We start from the raw sequence: 15,297 nt of genomic DNA, 5'->3' as shown, positions 1-15,297 counted from the left end.
ACATTTAAAACCCAACTTTTCAAACTTGTCTACCCGTCTTCCTCCGCCTCCTAAACCCTCACTACTTACCCACCGCTCCATACCCACCTCTTATTGTGTGATAATTCCCCCACCTACTAGATTGTAAGCTCTTCGGGGCAGGGTCCTCCTCCTGTGTCACTGTCTGTATCTGTCTGTCATTTGCATTCCCTATTTATTGTACAGCACTACGTAATATGTTGGTGCTATAAAAATAGTATAAAAGAAAGAATACACTTGGCTCTTGTATTTAGAGAAGATTTACTTATCCCGCAGTTTAGCTCTAACATGACAAACATGAGTTCTGGGGAGTCGGGGCAGCTCTAGAAAAGTCTTGGAGCCGTGCCTGTGATGAGGTTATGAGTGAGGAAGTCATTAGGAGGTCGTTGGAGGAGCGGAGAGAGCGGCTGGGGGAAATTTTACTATCAGGGCAGAAAAGTAAATGGGACAAGAGCTGTGGAGGGATTTGTATATCAGGTAGGTAGAGGAGGAGCTGTGGAGGGATTTGAAGGCAAAGCACAGGAGATTATTTGAGAGAGGCAGTAGAAAAAGGCAATTACCACCTATAAAGCTGCGTATCACAGGCTGCTTTATTGTGTTCTGGAGGAACCCTCTCTGGGTGGGAATATATATTGCAAAGATTAGATCGGGGGGCCGTATAAGTACAAAATGGCACATTACAGCCCTACTGAACTCTGAGTTTAAATCAGCAAAATGCATTCCAGGTGCATCAAAATAAAAAATGTGCAAAGCCTTACAGTTGGTTAAAGCAGCAGCTTCACAGTATAAAAGCATCCTGCAGAGAAATACTTGTTCTCGGTGTACAAGCAGTGGCCTTTCTGCAGAGATCTAACCCCCTGCCTGATAACCTAGTGCAATGAGTTTATGGCCACTTTATTATCCACGGAGTGCCATATCCAAACTTCCTTTGCATAACTAGTATCACAAATAAATTAGACTTCAATACCAGCACTGCCTGTTTGGCCCTATTAAAGAATTGCCCTTACAAGAACATGTGGCAGTGAGCAGTACTAATGTATTTAATAGATGAAATATACTTTGTAAGTGGTAATGGTAACAATCTTCGGTTAGGGGTTTAGATGATATGGGGGATTCTGTTTGTAACTGAAGGTCTTATTGTTGTTGTTCAATGTTGATGCCAGTCTTGTAATTCCTGAGGAAGCAGATCCTGCGAAATGCGTCAGAGACTGGGTGAGCATCATATGTATACACAATAAAAAATCAGTCTGACCCCATTAGTCCAACCGGCCAGCCTGTGGCTGCAGGCCACTTACATATCTATTATCAGGACTTATTTAAACCTTTCTTCAAGCTTGCTTGTTCCTAAGGACCCTGAGTCCTGTAATGACATGATTTTATCTTCTGTTTAGTACTTACCTTACACCAATAACAAGATTTTTCAGGGTTTCATTGGGGCTTTGATATTCTCTCTGAAGAAGCAGGGTATTCCCGCGAAACGCGTTGGAACTGAACATTGCTTTTTTTCTATTTTCGTACCTACTTTGGATAACTATGAATACTAATGTGACGTTACCAAAATTGTTTGGGTATTTTAACTGTTAATGTGCCACACAACTTCTTGTTTTGGTCTTTACGTTTACCTTTGGGCTTTTATGGTATATATTTGTGTAAATAAGGGAGATGGCTACCGAACAAATGGTATACCAGAAGGGAATCCTCCAAACCTTTTGTTTTTATCCTACACAATTAAAAATATATAATTCATTTTAATGTATGAATAAATTATAATTTTGGAAGTAATGGAGAATGTGAGTAATTAAGGGGGCGCCTTTAATTGCCATTAATTGCCATTATTTGGTGATATTAGTTATGGTTTTGGCCACTTGGCCAGTAGTGGTAATGGCTGGAAAATAGCAACAATAAGAACATAATTTAGGCAAACAGATTTATTGGTTAACAATTTAAGCTATCCTTAAAACTTGTTAAATTTTTATCTATGACAGGTGAACAAAAAAGTGGAGAACAATTTCTGCTCTCTAGTTAATCTATTAAATGGGCCCCATATAAATCATAGGATCGAATTCTGCAAAGTCCCTTGAATGACAGTGAGAATTTTGTACAAAGATGGGGAATCAGGGAAAACAATTAATAAATAAGTGGTTATCTTCTAATGATTTATATATTTGTGACATTACACCTCAGTAACACAGATTATACATGAGAGTATTCCAGCCAAGACACCCAGTCAGCCCTTCTCAAGGTGATCTGCCGTCTACACGGATGAATATTGCCGGCGTCTCAGGTTAAAGTCTTGCTTGGTAATTGTGGGCGGTAATCACACTCACTTGACATAAACTCATTGCCATTAAATTCGGTTATTCAGAATTAATTGCGTGCAGAACAGCAATACAGAGCTCAGCCGGCTGCTGAATATGGCCTTTGGAAAATGAAGAGCCGTCATCATAGTATCACCGACATGAATAGCGCTATCTGCTTCACAGAAAAGTGCTCAACATTAGGAGGGAATATCCTCTGATCCTGGCCGAAAACACCTGACACTGATATAAAGGAGAGCTAAAGTCACAATTTATTTATAAGGATTTATATAGCGCCAACATATTACGCAGCGCTGTACATTAAATAGGGGTTGCAAAGAATAATAATTGAAGATCAACAAGCACAGAATCATATATGAGTGATGTATATTTTACAAAGTGCTCATCTGCGCAATGGTGATGTTCAGCTCTTTGCAATTAACTGTGTTACCTTATGCTGTCAATCTGTGTAAAGGCTGCTGGTGGCTGTCGCTATCTCTGACTGAACACTAGAGGGCAGCAGAGTGGCTGCAATGTCAGCTCCCTGCCTATAAGAAAACTCCATGTCCCATGATTCCTTGCATTGTGTGTCATAAATGTAGTGGTCACACTTTTAGTCTCAGCTCTCTACAGCAGTGGTCGCCAACCTTTTCGGACCTACGGACTAGTAAATGCACAGAATCCGGACTGCCAATGCGCAGGGAGCCGTGTGTCACTCAGAAGGAAACAAACTTCCCCCATAATGACGTAGTCCGCAGCTCTGTCCGGTGCACCCCAATGGGGTCCTTCTTTTGAACCCACTGGGGAGCGCACCAGCCACAGCTTGGGACCACCAAAATTGCGGTTGGCGACTCAACAGGACAATGGGTTGGCTACAAATGAGGAAATGGAGCATGAATTGTAGCCACAGGGATATGCAGCTCTCTGCAAAGGATAAAACGGAGTTATGGAGACACATGTTTCTAAATATCTTTCTTTTTCGGTGATCAGCTATGTTAGTGATGGGCAACAGTTCCGGGCAGTGGGCAGACTACCAGGCAGGTGACCCTCCTATGTCACCTCTCTGAGGAGTATGAGGGCAGAGGGTCAGCAATGATGAAGATGTCACCATTGTAGTGAATGGAGTTGACAACACTGCACAATGTGCACCGTAACTAGTGATCCAATTTTATCCGATTTTATCTCAGATTGAAAAAATGCTCACCATCTAATCTACCATCCATTGCATGAAGAATGAGATTAATCATCTATTCCTTGGCATCTGTGGGTACTTATACATTGTATATATATATATATACACAAATAAATACGCAATATAAAAGTTAAAAAACAAAAAAACAAAATAATAAGTAAATGAACTCATTGGTATAAAAACGAATAAAGACATTGAGATGTCACTCACATATTCATAGCTTCTGCCGCCATCAGTGGGGCCCTCGCCTGCACACTGTCCATACGTGATTGAAGCTCCCCTCCGACACGTTCCATTAGTATTGACTTCATCAAGTTATTTTAAAACAAAAGTCTCTGCAGATAAAAAAAAACATTAGTTTAATTTGTCCAGTATTGTAATGTCACTAAAGGTATGGGTCTGGTTTACAAAATTGTTTATAAATAAAGAGGAATTTTGTGTAATTGGTTATTGTGACCTGCAGAAAAATCACTAACAAAACAACTTATTGAAAAAAAAAATGAAATAATAAACGTCAAAGAAATCATTAAATGTTTAAAAACTTTTTGTTGCTGGCAGAGTTACATCAGATACAGGTCAAAGATCATCTGTAAGCAAGTGGAGACAATGGGTCTGATTTGTAAAAGCTCTCCAAGGCTGCCGAGGATACACTTTCATCAGTGGAGCTGGGTAATCCAGAAAACCTGGAATCGATCTGGTCCAAGATTGAAAACATTTATGATTAGAAGGTGAGATTAGAATAGGGAATGAAATTGGTGTTTGTTTGAGAACCAGGGGATAGTTCAGGGATTCCTAAGGTCAGGCAGTCAATCATTGCCTTTACCAGGACCAGTATGCCAGAATGGAACTCTTACCAGCTAATAGATATTTACAGAAAATGGACAAAAGTTTTCACCATCACACTTCTCCCATTCCAGAACCATGAACATTATTATGGTGTTGACAATCCTTATATTAATAGCTTGCATTTTTCTGGCCTGGATATCTACAATGGTTTAGAAGTGTGTTAGTAGTGGTTTGTGCCCTTTAAACCAAAAGAACAGGTTTGGTCCTGATGTTGGATGAGCAGACCTGACTCAAAAATCTGAATCATCCTAAAGGTGACGGACATTCCAGTTCTACAAACCAAACAGGTGACACTTTATTTTATAGAGCTGGCTTGGTACCCTGGTGCCAAGTCATGGGGGAACAGAAAGGGGTCCTCACCAGACTGTGACCACAAGGCTGGAAGAGCACTACAAGGCTGGAATTGTTTACAATGAAGTAGCATTAACAGAACCTTCCAATGGAGACACCTCAGCTATATCAGAGGAGTTCTGATCCTTTGGACCACATCTTATATATAAGTGTCTTGGGTCCCTTATACATATCAGCTCTATATGCAAATTGGGTAAGAACATGGCTCATATTGCAGCCATTAAAAGTCAGCAAATCTATGTACCAGGAGAGCAGATCTCAATAACTGTTTGGTGAACAAATAATAGAGAAGTATTTGAGGCCTTTCTATTTTTGCTTTCTGCAGTATTCTATCTCTATTTCCAAAGTCACCGCGTGCGACCTTTGTAAAAGTAAAACCCTCATTTTTTCAGAAATGTCAAACTAGCAAGTGGGCAGCCGGAGTACAATTGGAGGTTAATCAGCTCCTCTTCTGCCTGGTGCCTTTCCTCGCTGTGGCCCCAGTAGACCTCATTATCCTCTTCCCAGTGGCGGAGGAGCCTTCTGCAAGCGTTAAGCCGATCGATCCGGTCCCAGCGCTAAACCGGCAGACGAGTGACTTTAAATAAAAAAGCTGTATGAAGGTGACCAGAGGACTGGCGGAAACCTTCACAAGCTTTGAAGTGCCATTGTCAGGGGACCTTCGCCGTGCCTGACTTCGGATAAAAATTAACCGCTGAAATTGATACGGGGACTTGAAGAAACCGAATGAGGAGCATTGCATTAATGATAAAAAAAAAGTTTTACATATTGAAAGATTTCTAAGTCTCTGGACAGTGCAAAATGAATTTCTACACCATGTAATTCACAGATAAAAATGGAAGAAATGTTCATGAAATGAGTGCGATGCTACAATCGGGGGGCACTCGGTGCGCCTCTCTATAATGTCTGTTTTCATTTCTAGAAGTGTGTGATGATTTCCCGAGGGAGCTCAGCCAGGTCATGGAAACAGAAAGCTCAATCTGTGTTCTGTGTATCCATTTAGAGGAAGCTGCTGCTATTCTGAGGGGGAATCTGTAGGTAACTTGGCAAGGTTGCAATAACAGAATACGCAAAGCAAGCCTGGATGAATAAACTCCTGAAATGTGACAATAAAAACAGCAACAGCCCCATCTTTCATCATTAAAAAGCCATTTGGTTCCACTCAGTGACTTTTCCTGGGCTGAGATGATGTCATCAGTCTGCTGCAGGCAGGGGAAACATTTCCTCATTCTCTTTTCTCCAGTGATCAGACTGCAGCATTAAAATTTATTAGCAAGGTGAGAAGGTTCAAAGAAATCATTAAATGTTTAAAAACTTTTTGTTGCTGGCAGAGTTACATCAGATACAGGTCAAAGATCATCTGTAAGCAAGTGGAGACAATGGGTCTGATTTGTAAAAGCTCTCCAAGGCTGCCGAGGATACACTTTCATCAGTGGAGCTGGGTAATCCAGAAAACCTGGAATCGATCTGGTCCAAGATTGAAAACATTTATGATTAGAAGGTGAGATTAGAATAGGGAATGAAATTGGTGTTTGTTTGAGAACCAGGGGATAGTTCAGGGATTCCTAAGGTCAGGCAGTCAATCATTGCCTTTACCAGGACCAGTATGCCAGAATGGAACTCTTACCAGCTAATAGATATTTACAGAAAATGGACAAAAGTTTTCACCATCACACTTCTCCCATTCCAGAACCATGAACATTATTATGGTGTTGACAATCCTTATATTAATAGCTTGCATTTTTCTGGCCTGGATATCTACAATGGTTTAGAAGTGTGTTAGTAGTGGTTTGTGCCCTTTAAACCAAAAGAACAGGTTTGGTCCTGATGTTGGATGAGCAGACCTGACTCAAAAATCTGAATCATCCTAAAGGTGACGGACATTCCAGTTCTACAAACCAAACAGGTGACACTTTATTTTATAGAGCTGGCTTGGTACCCTGGTGCCAAGTCATGGGGGAACAGAAAGGGGTCCTCACCAGACTGTGACCACAAGGCTGGAAGAGCACTACAAGGCTGGAATTGTTTACAATGAAGTAGCATTAACAGAACCTTCCAATGGAGACACCTCAGCTATATCAGAGGAGTTCTGATCCTTTGGACCACATCTTATATATAAGTGTCTTGGGTCCCTTATACATATCAGCTCTATATCCAGTTGGGTAAGAACATGGCTCATATTGCAGCCATTAAAAGTCAGCAAATCTATGTACCAGGAGAGCAGATCTCAATAACTGTTTGGTGAACAAATAATAGAGAAGTATTTGAGGCCTTTCTATTTTTGCTTTCTGCAGTATTCTATCTCTATTTCCAAAGTCACTGCGTGCGACCTTTGTAAAAGTAAAACCCTCATTTTTTCAGAAATGTCAAACTAGCAAGTGGGCAGCCGGAGTACAATTGGAGGTTAATCAGCTCCTCTTCTGCCTGGTGCCTTTCCTCGCTGTGGCCCCAGTAGACCTCATTATCCTCTTCCCAGTGGCGGAGGAGCCTTCTGCAAGCGTTAAGCCGATCGATCCGGTCCCAGCGCTAAACCGGCAGACGAGTGACTTTAAATAAAAAAGCTGTATGAAGGTGACCAGAGGACTGGCGGAAACCTTCACAAGCTTTGAAGTGCCATTGTCAGGGGACCTTCGCCGCGCCTGACTTCGGATAAAAATTAACCGCTGAAATTGATACGGGGACTTGAAGAAACCGAATGAGGAGCATTGCATTAATGATAAAAAAAAAGTTTTACATATTGAAAGATTTCTAAGTCTCTGGACAGTGCAAAATGAATTTCTACACCATGTAATTCACAGATAAAAATGGAAGAAATGTTCATGAAATGAGTGCGATGCTACAATCGGGGGGCACTCGGTGCGCCTCTCTATAATGTCTGTTTTCATTTCTAGAAGTGTGTGATGATTTCCCGAGGGAGCTCAGCCAGGTCATGGAAACAGAAAGCTCAATCTGTGTTCTGTGTATCCATTTAGAGGAAGCTGCTGCTATTCTGAGGGGGAATCTGTAGGTAACTTGGCAAGGTTGCAATAACAGAATACGCAAAGCAAGCCTGGATGAATAAACTCCTGAAATGTGACAATAAAAACAGCAACAGCCCCATCTTTCATCATTAAAAAGCCATTTGGTTCCACTCAGTGACTTTTCCTGGGCTGAGATGATGTCATCAGTCTGCTGCAGGCAGGGGAAACATTTCCTCATTCTCTTTTCTCCAGTGATCAGACTGCAGCATTAAAATTTATTAGCAAGGTGAGAAGGTACAGCAAGGGCTGATCTGTGGCAGAACATAAACTCCACAGGCATCCGGATTTATATGGCAGCAGAAATTATATAGTGACCCTGGATGATGCCTGAATGAAAATGGCAAAGATTTAGCATGCTGACCTTAATCTGGTCCCCGATGCAAAAAATCAAGATTTGTTATCCAAATAGTCACCATCAGGAGCTTTTGGTTACCTCTGAACAGTACCTTGACTAATATAATTCTCTCCCTAAAATTATCTTGCCCCTTCTGTTTTGGGTATCTGTAGTGCACTTCCTGTGCCTTGGATCACCTATACAGGAACCAATCCCCTCTATAGAATATTGTAACTAGGGCAGGGGTGGGGGCAGATGAGGCAGTTCAGCAATATGTGCGTTTACAGCTCAGGGGGGGCAATTTTGGCCCAGCATTGCTTAGGATGAATTAGAGACAGGGACTATAGAAAGTATAAAATAATCCATTCGTATAGTATAATAAATTACAAATAGAAATGAGGAACAACAAAATCATCTTCATGTTGACACAAATGTGCTTTGTGAAGATTGTTATTGATTAAACCAAAGACAACAGAAAACCAAAATATTATTTTCATTCCTCCGCAGACCCTGGACGGCGCAGAAGTGGGCCGGTGTGCACTCGATTACCCAGAATGTCCCTCTGTGCTTTAAATCTCATTTAGAAGTGCTGGGAACACACAGGAGAGTTTGGGCCAATAAAACCTCACATCCATTATAAGGCGCAGCGGAGGGAACGTCCCCTGGGATCTCATCCATGAAGGGTGAACAGGATTTAATTTTCACATCTCAGAACTCCGCCGGTGCCATTTATGGTGGGAGGGGGCCAACGAGTTACAGCATTTATAAAGAAGGAAATGTTGATGTGAATCCGCTAACTGAGGGCAAGTGTCACCGCCGAGTGTTAAGAGGGAAATTATCGAGAATTAGATTTTTTTTTTGTTGCAGGAATGGGGAAGCTCAACGTGGGTAGTGCACAATTTCACCATTAATGATACACAACAGATATCCACACACAGAAGATTTATGGGATATGCCCTCTAACCTCCCCTTCATTTAATCTGCCCTCCAGCCTCCCCTTGCAATAAATCTGCCCTCCAGCCTCCTTTTCAGTCTTGCACAGTTGTATCGGCAGCTCTGGACGGAAATTGCTTCCTCTGATTTCACTGCACACAATGTACATTAGAGTCTGCAGCGAGTGATATAGAGCCCGCCTCATTTCCTGGCTGGAGGACGTCCACTGTCATCTGGCCCCTCCCCCCCAGCCTGATTGTCTCTGGCTGCCCCTTTTATTTATTTGATTTCAGTTCTTTAAATCATGGAGATTCTGCAGTGCATGTGGGCTTTACCTGGGGTACTCTGCATGCAAATGCTGGTCCTTCCCACCATCAGCCTGCATTGCATAGAAAAGAACAGGGACTCTGAGGGGACAATAATATAAAATATGAATACAAAAAGACCCTCCACAGACCCAAGGCAGTGCAGTACAAAGCAGGGCTGGTTCCCATCTGTCCATTGTGGTTCACTAAGGCCCATGACCATTGTGCCGTGCCGGATAAATCCGCTGAATGTTGGCTTCGCAGCTTTTCCCTTAAAGTTTCTGCAGAAAAAAGTTTTTGTTTAATTTTAGACCAAAACCAGAGATACATTTTTAACGAGGCCACATTCCTCAGCCCAGCGCATTATCGATGAACCGAGCCCTTGGTATGGAGAAATCTCCCCATAAAGGGTTAAAATATTGAAAAAAAAAAGCAACGTAATGAAAAAGTGCTCAGAAACTAATTACAGGGCTGGATTTCATGGCGTCTCCCTGCCTGTTATACATCATTATAATACCCGCTGCAGCTTACTCCGCATATATTTGTGTAATTGAGCTGGGAAGTGGTGTGAAAACTTAAATTTGCCAATTACACCCAGACTTAAATTGGCTGGAAGTAAAAGCAGCATAAATTACGGCCATTTCTGTTGGGATCGGTGGGATTCCACCTTTTCCCGCAGTCACAGAGAAGAACTGAGACGTGAAATAGGAGAGACTGAGGGGAAGCTGAAGAGTGAGCTGGGAGTGAATGGCATCTGGGGCGAAAAAAGAACGCAACGTCGCTGAAGGGGAAACCTGTTCTGATTTACCGCTGAGGTTTGTCTTCTGCACTCCGCTTCTTCAACTGAAATCAAGGAGTCTGCTGTAATTGACAGCAGTGCTGACACTGTGTCTGAAAACCCAACCCCCTCTTCCTGAAATTCATTATTCACAAAGCACAGGGTAGGGATTGGGTAAAATGAAGTGGGTGACCCTCTTGCCATTGCAAACCCCATCTATAACCTGCCCAGATTTAAATAATAAGGGGTAAATTGGGGTATTATATAGGAAATGAATAAACAAAATGCTCCTCTTTTCAAAGAGGCAAAAAACCCTAAGAGAAGTATAAACGGGACAGACAAATATATATAAAACAAAACACAAATGTATTAATACAACACAATATTTCAAAGGGTACATCAAGAGATCAAATAAAAGTTAAAGTAAAAATTAAAATAGAATTTTACCAAAATCATTCAATGCATGTCCATTTCCTGAGGACACATTGGCCCTGATTTACTAAAGCTCCCCAAGGCTGGAGAGAATACACTTTCTTCAGTGAAGATGGGTGATCTAAAAAACCTGGAATGGATCTCCTAAAATCATTTGCTATTTGCTAGCAAATGTTTTGAATCCTGGACAAGATCCATTTCAGGTTTGCTGGATCACCCAGCTTCACGATCAAAGTGTATTCTCTCCAGCCTTGGAGAGCTTTAATAAATCAGGGCCATTGCATACACAATACATCCTGGACAATGCAAGACTGGGCTGTCAAACTGACAGCTCAGTCTTGCAGATTACACTGAGTTTGAAGCAAGCAGCAGTACTGTGAGTGTGACAGCCATCTGCATTGTAAACAATTCCAGCTGTCGCACAGCTCCGATAATTACAGAGGGAAAGTAGCATTCTCCCTGTGTAATGTGCAGCTGTCAGTTTGACAGCTGCTGCAATCACTTAGGAATTGCTGTTGTGTGTATATCATCATATCATATCATATAATCATTTTAAAAAGCATGCTATTTTTTTATAAAATATGTAATTTCTGACTATATTTTAACTTTTATTTATGGAACAACAACAGGTAGTCCCCAGGTTACATATGAGATAGGGACTGTAGGTTCGTTCCTAATGAATTTGTATGTAAGTCGGAACAGATACATTATTTTAATAAATGAAATTAGGACAGATGTTTGTCTGAACATATTTTTAGGCCGCGTGGTGTCAGTTACTGTATAAAATCCTTTCTGTGAGTTAATCACAAACAAAGCAAAAAAAAAAAACTTTATGGAGCCTAGACATTCATTAACTTCTGGAGCAAGCTGTGCTTTGATATGCAAAATAAACAACTGCAGAGTTTGTCTTGGTCATTAAAGAGTACCAAGATGTTGCAGAAGAGCTCAGTCCTTAAGATCACCCACAACCTCAGCTGTGTTTAGCAAAAGATTTCTTCTGCAATTCATGCAAACGTCCCCCATCAAGCCTCTGTCCTGCACACGAGCGAGCAGGGAAGCCCCGTTTATATCCAGGAGTGGTCCGTATGTCGGATGTCCTTAACTCTGGGAAATATTTTATTCACTAGGGACATGTTCCCACATTTCCCCCCTAACACCCTCAGCAATTGTGGTCACAATGCTATATTCAGTGTAAAGTTGGCTTCAAAAGGTGGTTTAAGGAACATATTGTGACTTTGAGGTTTACACTTTTATTGTATTTTTTCACTTTTATTGTATTTTTTCGCTTGTGACATGTCCCCATCACTTAATCCCCATACCTCTTCCCCATATGCCCCTCCAATACCATATTCTGGAGCTTTGCTAACAACTTGTAAATTAAATTGGTGTTTGTAATACCTAACACAGTGAACTTCTGCAGGTTCAGGTGCTCTTCTTCCCTTTATGCACCGTGATGTGATTAGCACTGCCGCTATTTTCCAGGTGGAACCATGCGACATGCGTTTCATTTATTCTGACACTGCCAAGTTATTATGACAACCACATCTGTATCTGTCCACATTAATTATTGTCGGAGAGTGTCAATTCCGCCTTCCAAGAGAAGGATATTCCCTGGTATGAATTCCGGTCACCTGCCACACATCTGCTTACACAGCACAGCCCGAATCTCTTACAGTACAGCTGCAGCCTAAAGAGCACCTGTCCCTTCCCTAACCTCATAATATTTCATTAATCTGATACCAGCAATGTATTATTGAAGTGATGGGACAATGGGCGGTGGGAAATGCTGAGCAATATGTCAGCTCTATATAAATACATGGTAATAGTGATAATCATAATGTAATATATTACATTGTGCAGTCTTTGTCTGGTTCACACATTTGTTTTAGAAACAATTCAACATCAAACATTAAAAATACTACAGAAAATACATTAGATCTAAACCTAACATTACCAATGTGGTTTTACAGCATTTGTGTGCACCGTGGAAAAGCTTTACTTTGAATTAAATACCCTTCTTCATTCACTTTTTTTTTTGTTTTTCAGTAATGCTTTGTTTAAACCCCGAAATGCAATGCTCAAGAACTGTAAATTACTCCAACCACTTACAAAATTTACACAATTCCATATTGAAATTAGAAAGAAAGAAAGACCGACACTGCTTGAAACAACATGCAAACACCTAGAGGTTATCGCCTGTTACTGCAACCACCTGAATTTGTTAACTTCTCCTTTCCAGAACAAAATACCACCAACCACACTCATCATGATCCACCAACCACACTCATCATGATCCAACAACCACACTCATCATGATCCACTCAAAACTAAACACTTCAAGCTCATCCTCCTACAATCTTCTGTCTCCTAAACCCTCACTAATCACCCACCATTCTATTTCCCCTCTTATTCTTATTGTGTGATTCTTCCCCCACCTCCTAGATTGTAAGCTCTTCGGGGCAGGCTCCTCTCCTCCTGTAACACTGTCTGTATCTGTCTGTCATTCGGTAACACTATTTAATGTACAGCACTGTGGAATGTGTTGGCGCTATATAAATCCTATTTATTATTAATAATAATGGTGGGTCTGATATCTGATAGCATTGTAAATCCATTGTGAAAGGAGAAGGATATTTTCTTTTCTCTCTCTTTTCTCCCGATGCTTCCTCCCAGCTTTCCATTAGATAGGGGCCTGAAAGAATGGAGCAAGGAGGTGACAGTTCATAGAATTTAAATAATTAAGCCAACCCCTGATCATGTATGGGTAATTGTAAGTTTCAGATTGTACTTTATGTATTGATTAATGATCTATAGCGCATTGTTTCTTCAGTCCATGTATTTTCATTTTGTAGATCATGTGAATATAACTCTCTCCAGCCATGTATTTATAAAGCCCTTGAAGAAGCAGCCACAATCTGTGAAAGGTGTTGGAGATTTTGTTTAAAGATTTGAAAAGATAAAGAATGACTGAACCTTGTCATTAAGTTTGAGAGTCTAACCAGACATGTAACTTTACAGAGGTATATATACATTTAACAGCTTCCATGAATTTGTAAATGTATATGTTTTGGATAATGTGTGGTATTGTGTTATTTTGTAGTAAATAATATGTTTCATGAATCACATTTTAATATTGTATTGTAATAAAACATTTGAATGCTTTAAAAATCTGAACTTTTACCTTCATTTCTATATTAACGTCCAGGGGGCGTTAGGAACTACCGGAGCCGGCGGAGCTCCGGTGCTGGCCCTTTGCAGTTGCTCCCCTATTTACTGCGGCCGGCGTTGATACTTCTCCCGCCGCGGTAAATAAGGAACGCTCCCTGAACGGAAATCCCTCTACTCCACAATGCATACGGAGGAGAGGGATTTCACTTCAGGGGGCGTTCCTTGGTGGTGGGCGGAGCCATTAGGGAGGGTCCGGCCTAGTGTGCTCCCGCCCACCCCATAAATGGCCATAAAACTTTGCTGACCGCTGATTTAGAGGTTCACTGATCTATAAGGTGTACAGCTTCCAATCCTTACTTCTAGAACTTTATCGCCCAAAAGGCTAATAAATGTGTTTTGTAAGCTGACAAAAATACGTCTTGTAAATTCTGTTTTTTTTATAAAGATGTTTGCATCTATAATAGGCTATTTATATCTTTATAAATTACATTTTGTGCAGTATTTTGGCAGACGTTCACCAAATTCAGAATTACTGGAAAATCCCCCCATTTTTTTGCTGTCTGATTTTAGGGTTAAGCAGGGGCAGATATAGGGAGGTGCTAGGTACTATATACTATTGCATGAGAGCCTCAGGCCCCCTCAGCCAACAGGGGCTCCAAGTCAGTCCACTGTTGGCTAGATTCAAGTCAGTTCGGAGGGGGAACCCTAGTGAGTTCTGCACAAGGGCCCACTGTTGGCTCCCACTGCCAACTGCCATCTGCCACTGGGGACAAGTAAAATCAAAAGTAAGTGTACTGAAAACTCATAAAGCATAAAGTATGATTGTTTAGCAATATCTAATGATACAAAAACAATATAATGAATAAATATATACAAAAAAATTTAAAAACATATTCAATCTTAAAAATTAAATTAGGCATCCAATTAGTGATTTTTTATAAAAAAGTAACTAAATGTTCCTGCTAATTTTGGGCAGCTGTCCCAATTCAAAGTTAGAATTAGAACAAAACTTAAATTAGAATAATAAAAGTCTATATTTGTGGGGAATAGAAAACTGTAAACAATAAAATCTGAGCAAGTAAATTAGGCCTCCGGCCCCTCCATTATTGAGTGTGTCTGTGCCAGGAGCTGATTTTGGCACCGGTTGTGAAGTTCTCCGGTCACTTCGCCTCCCTCCATGTGACACCCGCATCTCGCCTAAGCAGATGTGGCAGCATAATTAGTTTGTCTTATGCGTGTTTGTGATTTTGTTCACTGGACCATATCGCCAATTAAAGCAGCTCCCTCCTCCTAATGGAGAGTAATTGAAGATTGCTCTGCTGAGTCACACATGGGGACCGACTAGAAGAGATCACCAGGACAGACAGTGGTAGGAGACTGGCACAGGATGACAGGGGCCCACATCATAATTGTGATGATTTGTAATTTGAATAACACTGACATACTCTGTAGTGCTGTATGAATGACATTTTACTATTTGCACCAGAGGAGCTGACACTCTAATGTCCCCCCCCGTAACACACTAATATTATAAATTTATATAGCTCTGACATATACCGCAGTGCTGTACAGAGAACACTGAGCCAGTCCCATCAGTCTTTGTGCAGAGGAGCTGACACTCTA

The 15,297-nt window shown here is 41.1% G+C and overlaps 1 long non-coding RNA gene across 1 annotated transcript in view; it reads right to left on the bottom strand.

The window, feature by feature from the left end:
- Window positions 1–1,941: 1,941 nt before the first annotated feature.
- Window positions 1,942–15,297, bottom strand: part of LOC140344116 (uncharacterized) — a 74,920-nt gene continuing 61,564 nt past the window's right edge. The window contains exons 2-3 of the long non-coding RNA XR_011923493.1: window positions 3,718–3,842; window positions 1,942–2,558 (exon numbers count right to left, since the gene is read on the bottom strand). This is a non-coding gene — a long non-coding RNA (uncharacterized lncRNA). The remainder of the gene's footprint in view (window positions 2,559–3,717; window positions 3,843–15,297) is intronic.

This window comes from Pyxicephalus adspersus, chromosome Z (assembly GCF_032062135.1).
Source record: "Pyxicephalus adspersus chromosome Z, UCB_Pads_2.0, whole genome shotgun sequence".
Classification (NCBI taxonomy): domain Eukaryota; kingdom Metazoa; phylum Chordata; class Amphibia; order Anura; family Pyxicephalidae; genus Pyxicephalus; species Pyxicephalus adspersus.
Note: the sequence above shows the minus strand (reverse complement) of the source record. Positions and strands in the feature narration are given on the sequence as shown.